At 38.1% G+C, this 19,591-nt stretch overlaps 1 long non-coding RNA gene across 1 annotated transcript; it reads left to right on the top strand.

The window, feature by feature from the left end:
- Positions 1 to 601: 601 nt before the first annotated feature.
- Positions 602 to 19,170, top strand: LOC128311041 (uncharacterized). The gene is made up of 3 exons (XR_008288964.1): positions 602 to 706; positions 1,266 to 1,468; positions 19,093 to 19,170. It is a non-coding gene; the product is annotated as an uncharacterized LOC128311041 (long non-coding RNA).
- Positions 19,171 to 19,591: the final 421 nt, after the last annotated feature.

The following is a 19,591-nucleotide window of genomic DNA, read 5'->3' as shown; positions in this document are numbered from 1 at the left end:
TACACATAAAGAAATAAAAGGAGTAAAACAGATAGCTGATCAAATGATATCAAAATATCACCCTTGTATTGTAAAGAACTAGATCAAAGGCCACTTCACAGCTTAATACAAGAGCTACATAGCCTTGCTAATTGAACCCACGGCCAGGCAGATTTCCCTTATCCAATCACAGACATTGCTGGATAAGAGCAGCACAGAGGGGCAGAAGAGAACCCCTCCATGAAGACAGCCTTATTATAAGAGAAAAGAAAGGGGGCTGAACTGTGCATGCTCACTTGATCCTTCCCAAATTTATATAAGTTATAGTAGTCGCCCCTTATCTATGGGGGATCCGTCCCAAGACCCCCAGTGGATGCCTGAAACCGCGAATAGTATCGCACCCTATATGCTGTTTTATCCTATAAATACATACCTATAATAAAGTTCAAGTTCTAAATTAACACACAGTAAGAGATTAACAATAACTAGTAATAAAATAAAACAATTAGAACAATATACTCTAATAAAAGTTACATGTCTCTCTCTCTCTCAAAATGTCTCGTGCTGTACTCACCCTTCTCGAGCTGATGTGAGATGATAAAATGCCTGCGTGATAAGATGACGTCAGGGGAATGACGCAGGCGTGTGACGTAGCCTCAGGCTACTCTTGACCTTCTGCGGATTCCAGATGGAGGATCGTCTTCCTCCTGACCAGCGCTGACCACAGGTAATTGAAACCCCCGAAAGTGATACCACATGTAGGTGGGACCTTCTGTATTTCTGGGACAGGGTGAAAGGGGTGGAGCGATTGCCCCTAAATTGCCGAAACTAGAAGAGTTCTCTAAACCGAGTTCTCTAAATCGGAAGAAATTTTTGGGAACGAGGGAAGAAATAGTCTCTCCCCCGCCCCCACCCGGTATCTACAACCAGAAAATAAACCGAAAGCCCTAAGTAATGCAAGGCCATATTACATTAATCTATTGCCAAGTAGTAGGATCAATTCCTAAAAGGTGTCCTGTTTAACAAAAGTTAAAATTCTATTTAAGCATAGCTTGAGGCATAAAAGTTCTGGAAGGCATCTGGATCCCAAGCAAAGCATATAATAACTGTCTCCAGTAGAACATCTCTCACCTGAATCATAATCTAAATCATTCAAGGCATACTGTTGCGATGTGTTATGTCTCTAAAGGGCTAGACAAATCTCTTCCCCTAATTAGTTTGAAACAAATTAAGGAATGCACACAGATGCCAGATAGGAATTAAAATACCTGCTTTTCTACCAGTAGAGATGCAAGAGAGACTATGGCTTGGACCTGCGTTCAAAATTAAGCTTCTCACTCATTTTCTGCAAAACTGGACCAGCCACCCCAAATTGCCCGTGCCCTCTGCACAGGAACAGAGCCTGCCCAAGTAGGTGTCGGTTTGGAGGCAGAGAAATGGCAGGAGAAGAAAGAAAATTCCAGTGTTTTTACTCAGTGAGAAAAGTAAGGTAGGTCATATTGTTAAAGGGATGCTTACCTCTGTATTTCACTGTCAGCAGTAAATGAACACATGATGGCAAATCCTTGCCATCTCACCAAGAGATGAATCATTCCTCTTTGTACATGGAGGAGTTAGCAAAAAGTGAAAGAGAGTATAGATGCCCCTACCTCATATTTTCAAAAGTGTAGAATGTGGAAAGAAGGAAAAAGTCATCTTCCTTACATATTTCTGTGATCTGCAAAGTCAGATTCTGGTGTAAGCATTGCCTTTTGTGTTGGGTGTGAATTTTAGTCTGTATTTTCACGTGTGCAAGAAATAGAACTTGTTTGTTTTTTGTGTAACTCATCCTAATTCTTTTTATAAGAGGAAAGTAACCATTTTCACAATTTGCTCTCGTCCCACTTTACATATGCTAATCTGGATTAATTACCAAGAGTTCCCGTTTTCACCTTCAAAAGTGTCCTTATTTGGGGGTGCCCGGCTGTGAACGTTCAGTCAGAAGAGCATGTGACTCTTGATCTCAGGGTAGTGAGTTCAAGCTCCATGTTGGGTGTAGAGATTAAAGTTTTTTTAAAAGTACCCGTATCTGAACTATAAATGATATAGTCTTCATAATAAGAAGCCTATTCTAATGGGTGGTAGATTAATGCCCTCTGTCACTTTCACACTTCTCTCTGGCACACTGAAATCAGTCTTCTGCTCTTATGTAACCCTGGTGCCACAAAAGACCCAGCTTCCTTGCTTGGGAATCATTCTACTATCCTTGCCCCTCACCAGGACACGTGAAATTTTGTAAAACTATCCCCCAGGTCTTGCCGTTTCCTTGGGCTCCATCAGGAAACAGGCACGACATGCCCTTGCTTCTCTCAGGGCCCACCAGATCATCTGGGGGTTTGTACTGACTGCACCCACTCCCAGCAGAGTTTGGCCCAAGAAGGAAACACAGGATCTACTAGTAGGTGGTCAATTAGTATAGTTATTATCTTTATCATGATCTGTTATTAAGTCTCCACTTCATCATCTACCAAAAAGTATGATAAAATCTATTTTCTCAGTTGTAGTGAAGTTCAAAGAGGTCAGCATTTATCAACAGCAAATTACAATGTATATTTAAATACTGTTTTCCTTCTGTGAATTCTTTGAGGCAAGTAACCATGTTTTCGTCTTCATTTTTATCCGTACCATGTCACTAGTACACAGTGAGGTCAAATAACATTTTCAGTAAAAAGATCACCTAAAACATATATAAAACAAGCTTATAATATGAGTGAAAACATTTCCCATCAACATCAGCAGGAATGATGTCATGTAGACATTTATAGTCCCAAGAATTGAATACAGTGATAAAGATATAATAGGAAAGTAGTAAATATTTTTGGGGTGATTGATTTATTTTATCCCAATATGCTTAATTGGCCATCTATGGTGCTTGAAACAAGAATAGGACTTCAAGAATGCCTAATTTGTCTTGTAGAAACAATGAAAACATCAAGTTCAGAAAATCACTATAATATTTAGGAAGTGTTATTGCCAGATAGGAAGTATATTAAGTTAAAACTATGTCATGGAGACCAAAAAATACAGTGGCAAAGGGAAAAAAGGAAATAAATTTCTCTATCACATTTCAGAAAAGTCATGCTGGTGGCTCTGCTTTATAAACTCATTCAAAGACCCAGGTTCTCAGGATCTTGGTTCTCAGGGGTCCCTCAGGGGTCTTCATGGGCGTGGAAGAGACTGAATGGCAGCATGTCTGTGAGGAGGGGATGTGGCCCACAAGCAGCCCCATCACCTCTGTTCACATTCCATTGTCAAGAACTTAAACTGGGAAGAAAGGGAGACCAGATTTTGATAGGCAGCTAACAGACCTAATTATAATAATAAAGACATTTTGTCTCAAATAGGTTAACCCAGGTTAACTTACAAGTAAAATATAGCCAAAACAACACCTTTGCAGGCCAGAAAAGCAAAGGAGTTGCTCTTTCTCTGCACAATTTATTTATATCCACCAGTTATAATTTGCCAACTGTATATAGTATATAGTCAGTAGACGGTGGGAATTTATTTTATAAGTGAAAAAATAGAAGCTAGTCTATAGAAGCTAGAGGAGACTCTCTAGGAGTCTCACAGAACCAAAAGTCATAATAAAGAATATTGTTTGACTTAGCCTTATATAAAACCTACTAAAGGGGCGCCTGGGTGGCTCAGTCGGTTAAGCGGCCGGCTTCGGCTCAGGCCATGATCTCTCAGTCCGTGAGTTCGAGCCCTGTGTTGGGCTCTGAGCTGACAGCTCAGAGCCTGGAGCCTGTTTCAGATTCTGTGTCTCCTTCTCTCTGACCCTCTCCTGTTCATGCTCTGTCTCTCCCTGTCTCAAAAATAAATAAAACATTAAACAAAATTTTAAAAACCTACTAAAAATGGGATAAGAGAAACAGTAACTGAAAGTATCTTCTTGTAGAATCCATCTTAGTTAGGATTTCTAACTTGAAGTAGTTTATAAAACTGAACACCAAAACAAAGGGGCAAACAAAATGTCAGTAATAAATAAAAATGACAAGGACTGAAGGTCCTAATAACAAGAAACTTATTATGATTTAAAATAATAATACATTATTATCAACTCTTATTTAACCTGCTAAACAAAGCATGGAAAAACATGCAAAATGATAATAAAGTACAAATTTTCAAGTTAGGGATTGTTGTTCCCTTTCACCCTGTTCTCTGAACGAGATTAACAAGGTGTTCAATGTCCATATTCTAAGCAGGAGAATAGAAAACAGAACAGATTGTCAGTCCCTAAACAATGGCCAAATGCTAGAATATATATATTTCTTTAGGCAATATTTTTTTTTTAATTCAAAAGTTGAAGTAATAAAGATTTGAAATTTGGGAAAATGAATCCTGTAGAATATTAGAAAAGCAATGATTCATAGATTCATAAGGTTTTATTTTAACATAGTTATGAATTAAATGTACATTTAATAACATTTATAACTATGGCAAGTCACCACAAGCTTTGGGTTCTAAATTCTTTCTCCTTCACAGTAGAATTTTTACGATCATTTAACTTATCGATACAATTTTTTAAATGACTAGGAATTCACCATACATATTCAGGTTCTATACTGTAAAGAGGAAGCTTAAAAGGTCTACTTAATTTGAGCATCACTGCAATGACGACACCTGACAGGTGAGTCCACCTGATTCCGAGAACCCTCATTAGCAGTAGTTGAAACACGCTTTAAACTCAAGACTAGTGCCCAGCACATGGTAAGCACTCAATAAATGTAGCTCTTATTCATCACAGTATAATCATATGCCCACATCAAGAGAAGATGCCCTATTGATAACTAATTTCTCTTCACTGAAATATTTGTGAAAACCATAAAAAGACAATCTTTTCTAGATCAGATCAGCCCTTATTCTTATAATCCACTTTAGTCCATCTCTGGCTGACCTCTGTATAAAAACTGCCATTATCTAAGAACTCTGAAAGTAGTCTGTGTTCACAGTTACTCAAAGTTCTATAAAAAGCAGAGTTTTCCTCAACTGTCATTCTCTCTCCGAATCTGTTAAACTACTGTACACGCCTCAGCAGAGATCAGCTGAAATGGAATCATCTGTTGTTGCCTATTGCAAGCTTCTGTGCTCTGAGTTATTGGACAGGGAGTTGTTGGGTTTTTTTAATTGTTTTTCATGTTTAATTTATTTTTGAGAGAGAGAGAGAGAGTGAGTGGGGGAGTGGGAGGGGCAGAGAGAGAGAGAGAGGGAGACACAGAATCTGAAACAGGCTTTGAGCTGTCAGCACCGAGCCCAACACAGGGCTCAAACCCACAAGTGGTGAGATCATGACCTGAACCAAAGTTGGATGCTTAACTGACTGAGCCATCCGGGCGCCCTGTTTGGTTCTTTTTAATATACTTTATGTAACAAAAAATATAGTCTCCACTTTGTGCTGGAGATAGAAATCTTAGTTCATGATTAGGTGTAAAAAATTATAAATTTAGTTTTTAACAATTTATTTAATCTTTTGTATCATATCTTGACATGGGAAAAGAAACACAGACTCCATAAATTTTTCTCCTTTTGTCAAGTGACATACAATGCCCAATGAAAAGTGGATTCTTATAGTGCACATCTTTTGGTGGTTGATGTGGGGGAGGGGTGCTTAATCCAATTTTCGATGTCATGTGACCACAAAAGTACTTACACAGATGTATGTCATCCCATCTTCCTTGTCAATCTATCCAGGTTGTCCAACAATGTTCCTTGTTTCTGTCTGGTCCCTGCAGGAACTTAGCTGTCTCTATTCCATCAGTGACATACTTGAGGCCATGAGAATTTCCACAAGGCTAACCAAGTTCCCAGATCCCTAGATATGACCCTGCTGTATCTTCCCCAGGGCCCTTGGAGGCATCTTCCCAGTAAGGTGGGTATGGGGTCCTTCTCAGTCAGGTCTACCACTATCCATACACTTGTCACCTTGCCTTGGGCTCTCTCCTCACTGGCTTAGCAGAAACTCCTGGACCCTCAGTTGCTCCTCACAGATCTTTGTGTTTTGTTTGTTTTTTAATTGGTGGACTCCTTTCCACTCCCACACAAATATGTGGACTTTTGGAACACCTGTTATTTTACAACTTCAGAAGTTCCCTGGCCCCCGTACACAGAAGGAAAGGAGAGCCCCGAGGAAGAGGCAGACCACCCCAGATTGGTAGGTGGCAGATTTAATAAGCAAGGGAACTTACCAGACTGGTAAGATGAGTAGGTTGCCACACCAGCCTTCCAGAATCTTGAAGGTTTACACAGCAGCTTTAACACAATTCAGTCACATTATACCATCTATATGATCTTAACAACACATTACTCTGTCAAGACTGTGCCACTGAAGCTGCTTCTAGTGTGGAAATAGTATGTGGAATGTACATTCCAAGGAAGGAGGGAGGGAGTGAGGAGCCCCTGATTCCTAGGTCCAGCTCAAGGGTCAACTGAAGGTCACATCTTCTCCATGATCGCCTCCAACAATGTGAAAGCCAAGAGGCTTCAGGTTCCTCAGGAAACAGGCACTAAGAAGGATATGTGGGGAGTGCTCTCAGGCATAATGTCTCTTAAGTATCAAAGGGGAGCAGGATTGAGTAAAGGAAGAGTTCAACAGGATGCAGGTGTAACAGAGGCCACAGCTGATCTGACAGAAAGCTCAGAAACAGGTGCATCTCTTCAGAGATGCCCTAAATTAAAGAAAAGGCTGAGCGTCAAGCCCTCTCACCAGCAAGTCATTGGATAAGAGAGGGACTTCACCTTGGACAAGGCTGCTCCTTTTGGTCACAGGCAACTCCTAGAGCCATGGATAGTCTACATTCCCAGGAGCTAAGGTAGGAATAAGCATCTCAGTCCTAAAGAGGGATCTGCTTCACCAGGAGTTCTCAAGCTTGAGCAGAATCAGAATCACCTAGAGATAATTATTAAAGCACACATTGCGGGTAAAACCCAAGTCTGATTCATTAGTTGTGGGTTGAGGTTAGAGTATCTGCATTTCAGACAAGTTCCCAAGTGTTGCTGCTGTTGTTTTGGGTCACCCTGTAAGAACCACTGGACTCCAGGGGTGCCTGGAGTGGTTCAGTCAGTTAAGCATCCAACTCTTGATTTTGGTTCAGGTCATGATCTCCCGGTTTGTGAGTTTGAGCGCCATGTTGGGCTCTGTGCTGATGACATGGAGCCTGCTTAGGATTCTCTGTCTCTTTCTCTCCCTCCCTTCCACTCTCTCTGCCCCTCCCTGACTCACATGCATGTGGCACTCTCTCTCAAAGAAAACAAAACAAAACAAAACACTGCACTCCACTATTCCAAGCTTGCTCTTTTTTCCATCAGCTGAGTAAAGAACACTTGAAAGTCAGAAAGTCCAAAGAAGATAAAATACGGGTGAATGGAGAATGAGAATCTATTTTTCAAATACTGTCCTGTCACAACCCACTGGGATAGAACGTATTTTACTCATTACAGTTGATCCTTGAACAACACAGGTTTGAACTGCACAGGTCCACTTATACACAGATTTTTTTTTTTTCTACAAAAAGCTTCATTGTTTCCCCTTCACCCACAGCTGGAGAGAAGGCTCCAGGATAGCTAAAAAGCTGGCTACTGGATGCAGGTAGAGGCTCAGGCAGAAGCCCTGGCCCCAGGGGGAGGCCTGAGGGGCCCTTTGAGGCTGCTGAGCTCCTAGTCATCCTTGCAGGGGAGCATCTGGAAGAGAACAGTGCCCAGGCCACGTAGGAGGGTCCAGACTGCTGAGGTGAGTCAGGTGGGCACATCCTCTTGCTGAGTTTCACCTCCTCACCTGGGAAGCAGTTCTGCAGGAAGGGAGGAGCTGGGTGTCTATGTCAGTAGAACCCGTCCTGCAGCTCCAGAAGGGGCTACTTGAGGCTCTTTTTCAGGACCATGGGGGCTCCTACAGCATCTGGGATTCACCCCCACACATCTTGGGACAGATTCTGCTTGTCCTTGAAGAAGACATAAATGCATGCTAGTTTTGCATCATCAAAAGATGCTGGGAACCCTCATGCTTCTCCCCAGCCAACTCAGGAAGAAGTGGTTCATACCCTCCAGAGCCACAAATTGTAGGAGGCCCACAAATGTGTGTTGAGCAGGCAGCTGACTGCAGCCTCCACCTAGGTGGAATAATTCTGAAAAATCTGGAGCTCAAAAACCAGTGTTGGCTTGTCCTTGGGGCAAAGAGTAGCTGAGAAGATGGTTCTGAAGGTTGTGACTAGAAAGGAAGTTGGAGGGTGGCCAGAGATTGGAAGAAAGGGTGTCCTTGGGTCTGTTCTGTCCAAACACTGTGGAAACAAAAGACAAACTCAGGACTGTCAGTTCTGCCTGTTAGTAGACTTTTTTTTTTTTACGAGATATTACTATAAATGTATTTTCCTTACGATTTTCTTAGTAACAATTTCTTTTCTCTAGCTTTATTGTAAGAATGCAGTGTGTGATAATATACAAAATATGTATTAATCAACTGTTGATGTTCTGGGTAAAGCTTCTGGTCAACAGTAGGTTATTAGTAGTGAAGCCTGGGGGAGTCCAAAGATATACCCAGATTTTTTACTACACAGAACTTGGCACCTCTAACCCCTGTGTTGTTCAAGGGTTAATTTCCTGTGGGGTTCTTTATATTTAGTTGTTTTTCTCTTCTGTTAATTAAATGTTCTTTGCTATATGATTATTCTTGCTGTCAACTTGTCCCCACACTGGAAGCAGTAACTCAACATTACCCCCATTCTAATCCACTCATTCATTTAGAAATTATGTACTCTGCCCATTATGTTCATTTGTTATGTTTGAATTCTCTAGTATGAAAAGTTTTGTGCAATTTAATTAATAATTGAGTTATGGCTACACATAGAGATAGGAAAAACCACAGGCACAAACCCTGTGTGGGGGCTAGGTGACTGCAGGTGTGGCTATAAATAACAGAATGACCCCTAAACAGGGAGATAATGAGGTTCGTAAACAAGCCTAACACCGTAGCACACAACATGGAGTGGAGTGTAGGGGACTGGACATACGTTTCTTGTGACACCCAGAGTTGGTTGGGTTATGATCACGCTGATAGGTAGCAAGTGGACCTCATGGGGAACTTGTGTTCATTTTCTGTACTAGAAGCACTCAAGTCAGTGAAGCACATTATACCTGAGGATTATGCCCAGATTGAGGCAAGGGCTGTGAAAAGTCCTGGTTCCCTCCTTCCCACCCCGATTTCCTGCACACTCTTCTACATGAAATTGGTGTTTATTTATGACATTTCACCTTGGTTTTTGCCTCTCATGACTGCCACTTGTCATTCTTTTTAATACTTTCAGCGCATAAAATTGTAGTTATTGGTGGTAAAATCATAAGTTTTCCTTTTTATTTCCCTCTGCAAAGGTCCAAATCCTTCAACTCTTTACATATAACCATCTAGGGTCATATACATTTTTCTGGGCATTATGGACAAAGAATAATGTGTGAAATTTGGAAATGGCTTATTACTAATTAAAGAAGATGTTTAAAAAGCAGAAAAATAATGTCTATGAGGAAATATTCTGAAAACCAGGACTATTTAAAATGGAAATTAAAGTTTAGGGATTAATAATCTTCTTCAAAGATATAGAGGGCATCTAATTGAGGGATGGAGGAGGGAAGCAAGGATAAACCCTCAATTTCTACTGAGAAACAAGGATGGTATAAACTAGATAGGAAGGTTTTTACCTAGGAGACTATTCGACATTAATTGGGCACATGAAAAACCTGTATCATCTCTTTTCCTGGGAGGGTCTAATCAAAACAGTATCATATTTCAAAACAGGATTAGATGTGGTCCTATCAGAATACAAAGATGACCTCCTAAGTTCTCTTCTCACCCTAAGATTTTTATCTTTTATGATAGCAGTCAGAGACATTCTGATGAGCAAAATTGATTTCTGGCAAAGGACATATCTCCAAAGAACCATTTTTCATGGCTTTGTATATAATTTTTATTGATGCCATAATCTTCAAAGAATGAAGAGATGGCTCCCTGAATTGAAAATCCTTAGGCTGCTCTAGCTGTTTGGAAGGATTTACATTTCTGTGATGTCCTGAAGTTCTTAACTCATTGTGACCCCAATCTAACACTTACATGCAACCTGGTTAACAATAAGAGTGTGAGACTACACTCCAAAAATATTTGAAAATATTATCTTTATGACATAGAATTTTCTTTTTCTCATACTAGTTTATTTTCATTCATAGGGTTTTATAAGGATGAGGTTAATCAGGTAGAGAAAATCAGAGAAGCTTGGACTCACTCTAGAGAAAATTTGAAGAATGTCAGATGTATACTTTTGCCATCTCAAAATACATTCACCAATGGGTACTAGAATGAGGGATAGAAAGTAGAAGAAGTGAGAGAGACACCAAGGATATAATTTCTCTCAACCTAGAAGTTCCCTTGAGCCCTTTTGTATGTAGCAAAGTTCTACTGTACCATTATATCCCAGGTAAAATACCACCTTGTCTGGGAAGCCCATCACCACTCCTACTATAATTTATATAAATTAAACTCAGATACCCCTGAGTTTAAATCCTTAAGTCCTTATTGTTATCAACAAATAATATCTATAAATACTTGACCATTTTACTTAACATCTCTTAATTTCAAAATAAAATTGACTCACATATGTGAAAAAGTTTACGACAGTGTCAGAATTCATCAAACATGAGTTTCTTCCCTCAAAATACTGTAATGGGTCATATTGGCACCCATGCAATGTGTGCCAAGAATGTACAGGTATTAAACACATTTTTTTAAATCTCTAAAGTTCAAAAAAACACTGAATGTCAATCATCTTAAAAGATACTAGGAATTGTTCTTAAGAGTATAAAATGTTCATCATGATCTTAACCTCTGGCATAAATGGAAGTTCTAAGTAAACAAACAATTATTAGCTAAAACTGAAGACAATCTATAATTTTACAAAATTTACTGATATTCCATACCCTGAGCTAATTTCTGGGAATTTGTGTCTGAAAGAGAATAGTACAAAGGACTGAGTGTTTGTGTCTCCCAAAATTCATATGTTGAAACCCTAATTCCAATGTGATGGAACCTCTAAAGAGGTTGGGCATTTGAGGGGTGATTAGGTCATGAGAGTGGCGCCCTCATAAGCAGGAATAGTCCCCTTATAATAAGGGATCAGAGAGGTCCCTTGCCCCTGCTGAGATGTGGGACACAGAGAAGATGGCCCCTGAGGAAGAGAGTATTTACCAGAAACCTGACCATGAGATTACAGAGCCTGCTCCTCTTCATCCTGGACTTATAGCCACCAGAACTTTGAGAAATATGTCCGGGGTAATTTTTTTAAATATATTTTTTAAGTTTATTTATTTATTTTAAGAGAGAGAGAGAGAGTGAGTGCATGAGTGAGGGGGGGGGAGGGGCAGAGAGAGAGAAAGACAATCCCAAGCAGGCTCCGTGCTGCTAGCACAGAGCCCCACGTAGGTCAAGAACTCATGAACCGTGAGATCATGATCTGAGCTGAAACTAAGAGCTGGATACTCAACTGACTGAACCACCCAGGTGCCCCTCAACATTATTACATTTTTAAAACATCCTTTTATTCATTGTCAAATGTGCCTTTATGCATATATAATTATATACTCACTCTTTTCTTTGTTTCTTAGTTTCCGAATTTTCATTTCATAAATACTCATTTAAAGAAATTTTTTTAATTTAATTAAAAAAGAAATGTTAAAAGTCCAGTTACCATATTGAAATTTAAAATAATGGAGCTTATTGGTTTCCATACGACACTCAGTGCTCATCCCAATAGGTGCCCTCCTCAATGCCCATCACCCACTTTCCCCTCCCTCCCAACCCCCAGCAACCCTCAATTTATTCTCAGTTTTTAAGTCTCTTATGGGTTGTATGGAAACCAATTTGACAATAAATTTCATATTAAAATAAAATAAAATAATGGAGCTTAGTCTAAATGATACCATCAAAACAAAATTTTATTGAATTACCTTATTTAATAAATTATCGAGAATTATCTACACACAATAGTTCACCAATTGTTTTACAATAAATTAGTTACTATTTTACAAAGTCTAAGACTAAAACCAGAGAAGTCAAACATTTATAAATTATACTTTTTTTTGTTTGATCCCAAACTATTACTCCTTATTAGGGAAGAGACCAGGGAATCAACGTGGTGATCAAAGAAATGTGGAAGCACATATCACTATTATAAGTCTTTTACTTTAAAATCACCCTGAGAGATGTACCATAACTTGGTAGCAACAAAGCATGAAAGAATGATCCAATACTTGGTATGCTCAAATACCCTCGAAAGTTTCTTTGATAACTAAGTTAAAGATGTATCCTGCTTCCTGAGAAACTTAACAGAAATCCATGGGGGGAGGGGAAGGAAAAAAAAAAAAGAGGTTAGAGTGGGAGAGAGCCAAAGCATAAAAGACTCTTAAAAACTGAGAACAAACTGAGGGTTGATGGGGGGGGGGGGGCCGGGGGGGGGTGATGGGTATTAAGGAGGGCACCTTTTGGGATGAGCTTGGGTGTTGTATGGAAACCAATTTGACAATAAATTTCATATATTGAAAAAAAAAAAAAAGATGTATCCTTCTGCTTAGACTTCAAGGCCCTCAAATGTAGCCCTAGCAATCCTCTCCAGTCTTGTCCTCCATATCTTCCCTGTGCATACCCGTCACTCCAACAACAACAAATTATTTGGCATTTCCTGACATGCTCCAGGCTTTTCCATTTGCATCTCTACACACTGAAACCTTACTCTTCCCTTCCCTCAAGGCCTGAAGCCCTTTCTAATAGCTCTCATTTGGATATGGTTTTGTTTCCTTTTTACTTCCGCAGTACTTTTCTTCTCTCCTGTGGCACTTACCTTGTTCTGTAGAGTCTTGTAGTATAGTTCAGTGTATATTTGCCATTTCTGATTGGATGGCAAGTTCCTTAAGGGTGAAGACTTTGTTCAATTTAATATTTCTTTTTTCATCTTCCCATTAGTTTTCACTCAACATGGAAAACGTAGTTCTTCAATACCTATTATGTTGCATGTTGCAGGCCCTGTGCGGGGCTGTGGAGATGGAATATTTAGTGAGCAGGAGGTAGCTCCTGTCCCAACAAAGCTTATTCCAGACATCAGAGGATAAAGAAAAGTAAACAGGAAATCAAAGTAATGTGGAAACATGTAGGTGTTAAAGCAGGACATGGCAAAAATACCAACCAATCTATAGTGGGGGAGATGAGACATACTGTTCCCGAGAGAAGGAACAGAGTTAAGAAAGAACCTGGAGTTGAGGGTGCATGTGGTTTCAAAGAGCTGAAAAAAGTACAATATGGCTGCAGCATAAAACAGAAGAAGGTATGTCCTTCTCCATAGCCTCTGTTTTATGGACCATGAGGGCTTTGCTTATGAGGGCCATGTCATTGAGGCCCTCATAAATAAAGCTAAGAAGTTCAAACTTTATTCTGAGATCACTGGAAGTTGTTAAAGACATGACCTGATCAGAATTGACACTGATACTTAAAGAAAAATCCATATGCATTACCTTATTTCCTACCATGTATTTATTGTATACTCTGCCTCAGTTTTTTTTTAATGTTTATTTTTTGAGACAGAGAGAGAGTGAGAGAATGTGAGCAGAGGAGAGGCAGACAGAGGGAGACAGAATCTGAAGCAGATTACAGGTTCCAAGCTGCCAGCACAGAGCCCAACACGGGGCCCAAACCCATGAGCTGTGAGATCATGACCTGAGCCTAAGTCAGACGCTTAACCTACTGAGCCACCCATGTGCCCCATACTCTGCCTAAGTTCTAAAACAATTTGATGTAGCTAAAATACTTGCGGTATAATATTTACAAATTAGCATATTTCTACTTTCAAGGAGAGTTTTCAGAATACAAGAAAATCAGACATGTTGTACTGAAATCAAAGATACATACAACCTGAACACATTTCATGTCAAAAACAAAATACTAGACACATAAACATATAACAACACCACATGATAAGCTTTAAGCTTATTGGAGTTTTTTTAATGAAAAAGGTACACTTTTTAACACTTTCTGTCAGACTTTATTTTTTTTAAAATGTTTATTTATTTTTGAAAGAGAGAGAGACAGAGTGTGAGTGGGTGGAGGGCAGAGAGAGAGGGAGACAGAATCCGAAGCAGGCTCCAGGCTCTGGTCTCTGGGTTATCAGCACAGAGCCCGACACGGGGCTTGAACTCATAAGCCGTGAGATCATGACCTGAGCCGAAGTTGAACGCCCAGCCGACTGAGCCACCCAGGCGACCCTCTGGCAGACTTTTCTACAACACCAGAACACTCGTTAAAATCCTTCAAGCAATAGTCATAAAGGGATGTACAGTATACATGAAAATATATAAAATGTTTTGCCTTTCAGAATTCCCCTTGAAGAGAAGATTTGTTGGGGATAAAAAAAATACCTCGATAAATCATTGAGCCACCCCAAAGTCCTAATCAATTAATAAAAAATGGTTACTAAAGTGCTTCTGCAGAAAAGAATGTAAGGGAAAGCACTTGGTTGCCCTAAGGAGAAGAGAGGTATAAGACGAAGATAAAGAAGGCAAGAAAATTATGCAGAGAGATGAGGTAGTGGCAAAAGCAGGTGATGTATGACATGATTTCATACCATCACTCGTCCTCAGAAAAATAACTAACTTCACAAAATCTTGATGTGAGTAGGTTTTGGGTTGTGTTTTTGGTTTGGGTTTTTTTTTTTTAACCAAAGGGAAGCTAAGTTTTACGCCCAAAATGAGTGAAGCAAAACAGGTATGATAAATACAACAAGCATGTAAAACCTGAGAGACAAAAAGACTTTAGTTGATATTAAGTTACATATTATATTTTTCAATGGACCAAAATGTCCAGGGATTATTGTATTCAAAATAAAGTCTTCTGGTTGCTAGTAATGATAAGGTGAATAGTGCTTTTAAAATTAAAAAAAAAAAAAAGAATTCTTCTTGTGTGTTGAGATTTTGAAATATACTTGTTGGAATATTCCCAAAGATACAAATCAGAACAGAAGAAGGACTGCTCATGGGGAGCCTCTAAGTAAATGAGTTTCTAGAAAAATGAATCTACTAACAGTAGTTCTGTTCTTTTTACTTGCTAAAGTAAAGCTGGAGCTTAACAGTCTTTGAAGAAGTTACATGTTTATCTACCGATAATTTCTACATCAAACTATTTTCAAACTGTCAAGATTCACAAATTTCAGGAGAACATATTATGTCAAGCCCAGAGAAAACCAAAATATCTATGCCAAAACTTGCCAAGAAGGATAATGTGACTTACAGATAAAAGGAGATACACAAGGAAAAACAAGTGTTTCTTTTCATTCAGTTGCTTAATTAAATGGTATTTCCAGTTTAAATGGTAGAAGGAGGAAACATCCCTGTTTAGTCAGAAAATTCAATACAGAAATAGCAAATTCAAACACGATTCATATCAGTATACCATCTAAAAGAGAGCAGTAGTTGAAGTTGTGGACATATAGAAGAAACTCTCTGAACATTGGAAAGGTCATTTCTCTCAATTTTTCACCAATACAATGTCCATCTGAGGTAAACAGAGCAGCATAAATCTTGTATTTACAAAGATAATTCTCATAGCACAAAGGTGATCTGAGAAACGGTAAGTCTGGGATATTAGGAGACTATTAAAATAAATCAAGCAGTTCCCCTTTTAGCTAAGATCAAGTCAGAGGTACCAGGTTTACCTTCCCACCTAAAAAAACTCAAAAACTAGGTGAAATATATGAAACAACACATGTGTAAGAGGAAATTACTTGAAGCCAGGAAACAACTATCTAAAATAATCAGAGAGAAAAGTTCCTATTGGTCACATGAAGCTGAAAGAGTGACTGTTGCAACCAACCAAGCTGGAAAACGTCATACTACAAGGAACATTGGACAGAATTCTCAGAAGGATCCTGCCTTGGTTGTGGTGAATAATTAGCCCATGATTAACAATAGCCCTGGTACTGCCTAACAATTATTAATAGCAAGACCCAAAGGATCTAATCATTTTCAAGTAACTGTCTCATAACAAAGCTCAGAAGTATTTATAGGAACACAAAAATATCTAGCACAATACAACAAAATAAAAGCAAAATGACTATCATTCAATCAAAAAATACCAGGTATACAAACAGAAAAACAGAATTCATAATGACAAGAAAAATCAATTGGCCAAATTCAAACCACAGTGGGATACCACCTCACACCTATCAGAATAGCTAGCATCAAAAAGTAGGTAACAAGTGTTGGCAAGGATGTGGAGACATTGGAACCTCATACACTGCTAGAGAAAATGTAAAATGATTCAGCCACTTTGGAAAACCAGTTTGGCAGTTCATCAAATGATTAAACATAGAGTTACTAGAGGACCCAGCAATTCCAGCTCTTGGGTACATACCCAAGAGAAATCAAAGCAGACGTCCATGTAAAACTTCGTAAATGAATGATTATATAGCAGCTCTTATTAACAATAGCCAAAAAATGGAAGCAACCAAATATTCACCAAATGATGAATGGATAAACAAAACATGATATATTCATAAATGGAAAATTATTCACCTATTAAAAATCAATGAAATACTGATACATGTCAGAACATGGATGAACCCAGAAAATATGCTAAGTGAAAGAATCTAATTATAAAAGACCACATATTGTATGATTTCATTAATATGAAAATCCAGAATAGGGAAATCTATAAAGACAGAAAGTAAATTAGTGGTTCCTTGAGGTTGGGAGGGGGATAGGGAGATAAGGAATGATAGCTAATGGATCTGGGGTTTCTTTTTAAGGTGTTGAAAGTTTTTCTTAAATTGACATCGTGATGCTTCTACATATCTAAATATACTAAAAAACATACAATTGTACAATTAAATGTATAATTGTATGGTATATGAATTATATCATCAATAAAGCTCTTTTTAAAAACCAACCCAGAATGGACACAAACGTTACTAGCAAACAAGTGCATTAAAACAGTCATTATAGTGTATTCCATGTGTTTGTAAGGTTACATAGATATATGGAAAATCAAACCTCTAGAGATGAAAGTTTTAATGTCCAGGATGGAAAATGCAATGAATGTGATGAACAGCTGGCTAGATTGAAGAAGAAAAAAAATAATGAACTTGAATAAATAGCAACAGAAACTATCCAAAATAAAACATAAAGAAAAAAAGGAATTTAAAAAGTAAACATCATGAGTGAGCTGTGGGACAATGTCAAGTGATTACATACATATGTAATTAGAATGCCCAAAGAACTGTTGAGAGAGTCAGAGAAAATATCTGACTAAATGGCTAAAACTCTTCCAAATTTGATGAAAATTATAAATGCATAGATCCAAGAAATCAGTGAACCTCAAGCACAGGAAAAATGGAGAACTAAAGAATATCGTAATCAAATTGCTCAAAACCAATGATAAAGAGAAAATCTTAAAAGCAGCAATGGCAAAACATACATTCCAACAAGATAAGGATGATAGCAGGTTTCTTATTAAAAACAATACAAGTGATGGGGTCCCTGGGGGGCTCAGTCAGTTAAGCATCTGACTCTTGGTGTCATCTCAGGTGCCACTCCCCTGCTTGTGCATGCTTTCTCTCTCACACACACTAAATAAATAAATAAATAAACAAACAAACAAACATTTTTTAAAAACCTTCTTGAAAAAAAACCCAACAATGCAAGTGAGAAAATGATGGATCACATTTTTCAAAAAACTAAAAGAACTGTCAAACTTGAATCCTGTGCCTAGCAAAAATATCTTTTGAGAACAAAGTCCTTACAAAAACACATTTTTCTGCTTTAGTGTCTTCAAATAGTGAGTAACTAATAACATCACACCAATCTTGCATTTTCATAATAAGTCCTACTTAGTCATGATATAATAACCTATTTGAACATAGGTTGGTTGAGTATGGCAATATTTTGGTGAAACTATTTCAAACTTGCTCTTGAATGAGATCCAGCTGATGTTTTACTTTCTTTTGCTGTCCCTGTCCCGTAATAACAGGTAATGCTAGCGTCACAGAGGAGAGTGTTTCCTCTTCCTTAACACTCTGTAATAGTTTACTCAATATTCAAATTATTCATTCGTGAGCATGCAGTAGAAATTTCCAGGGAAGACACCCAGGCAGCAAGGTTTCTTTTTGGGAAAATTTTTCACTAAGAATGAATGTACTTAATGTTTTTAGGACTATTTGGTGGGGGTTTTTTGTTTGTTTTTTTTGTTTTTTGTTTTTTTAACCTTGAGACTGTTTTTGAAAAGTTACATTGTTCTAGGAATTAGTACCTCTTACCCAAGTTTTAAGTAGCATAAAATTATCCGTAAAATCTTCTGAATTTCCTCTTCACATCTGGCGTATCAATAATCGTGTCATTTTAAAATTTCATTTTATACTTGGTCTTCTCCTTTCTATTCTTCTACCAGTTTTACCAGAGTTTGTTTATTTTATTAGCCTGTTTCAATATCAGTTGTTTAGTTGATATTCTCAGTTTGTTTTTAATCTTAATAATTACTGCTCTTACCTTTATTACTACCTTAAATGCATTCGTCGTCTTCCTTCCCTTGCTGTTGATGAGAAGTAATAGTCTCACTGCAGCTGTTTTGTACATCAGTCTTTTCCCTTTGACTTTTTTGATATCTTCTTTTTATCTTTGGGTGTCTTCAGCTTTATCTTTGCATATGTAAGTGTGGATTTGTCTTCCCTTTTCGGACTTGTTGATCTTTTTAAATCTATGGGTTAATGTCTTTTCATTATTTGGGGTGGAATTCTGAGTGATTGTGTTTTTTAACACTTTTATTTTTACAATAGATTCCTTTTAATAGAAAATTTGGGAGGATAGTACAGACAGTTGCTATATCCAGTTCACATCCAATTCTCCCTATTCCTAACATCTTTCATTGTAGTACAATTTGTCACAAATAATGAACCAGTATTGATAAGTGAAGTGGAAAGTCTATAAACTTTATAATAAAGTTATTGATGTATAAACTAAAGTTTATTTATATTTCCTTAGTTTTTACCTAATGTGCTTTACCTATTTTAGGATCTTATCCAGGATACTACATTGTATTCAGTCCTGTGTCTCCTTAGGCTCCTCTTCACGGTGACAGTTCCTCAGGTATGTCTACTTTTGATGACCTTAACAGTTTTGAAGGGTACTGGTCAGGTATTTTGTAGAGTTTCCTTCTGTTGGAATTCATCTGATGTTTTTCTTATTATTAGACTGGGGTTGTGGGTTTTTAGGAGGTAGATCACAGAGGTAAATTACTACTTTCATAACATAATAATAACAAGGGTACATATTATCCACATGACTTGTCAATGTTGTTAATCTTGGTCACCTGGCTGAAGTCATTTGTTAAGTTTCTCCCTTGTAAAGTTACTCTTTTTCCCTTTTTTCAAACTTCAGAAGAAAGTCATTGGGCACAACTCACACTTAAGGACTGTGGAGTTATACTGTATATCCTTTAGGGCAAAATAAGTATATAAATTGGTTGGCGTTCTTCTGCATGGGAGATATATCTATTTTCCCTATTTATTTA

Source organism: Acinonyx jubatus, chromosome B4 (assembly GCF_027475565.1).
Source record: "Acinonyx jubatus isolate Ajub_Pintada_27869175 chromosome B4, VMU_Ajub_asm_v1.0, whole genome shotgun sequence".
Classification (NCBI taxonomy): domain Eukaryota; kingdom Metazoa; phylum Chordata; class Mammalia; order Carnivora; family Felidae; genus Acinonyx; species Acinonyx jubatus.
This window is presented reverse-complemented; position numbering and strand designations above follow the sequence as displayed.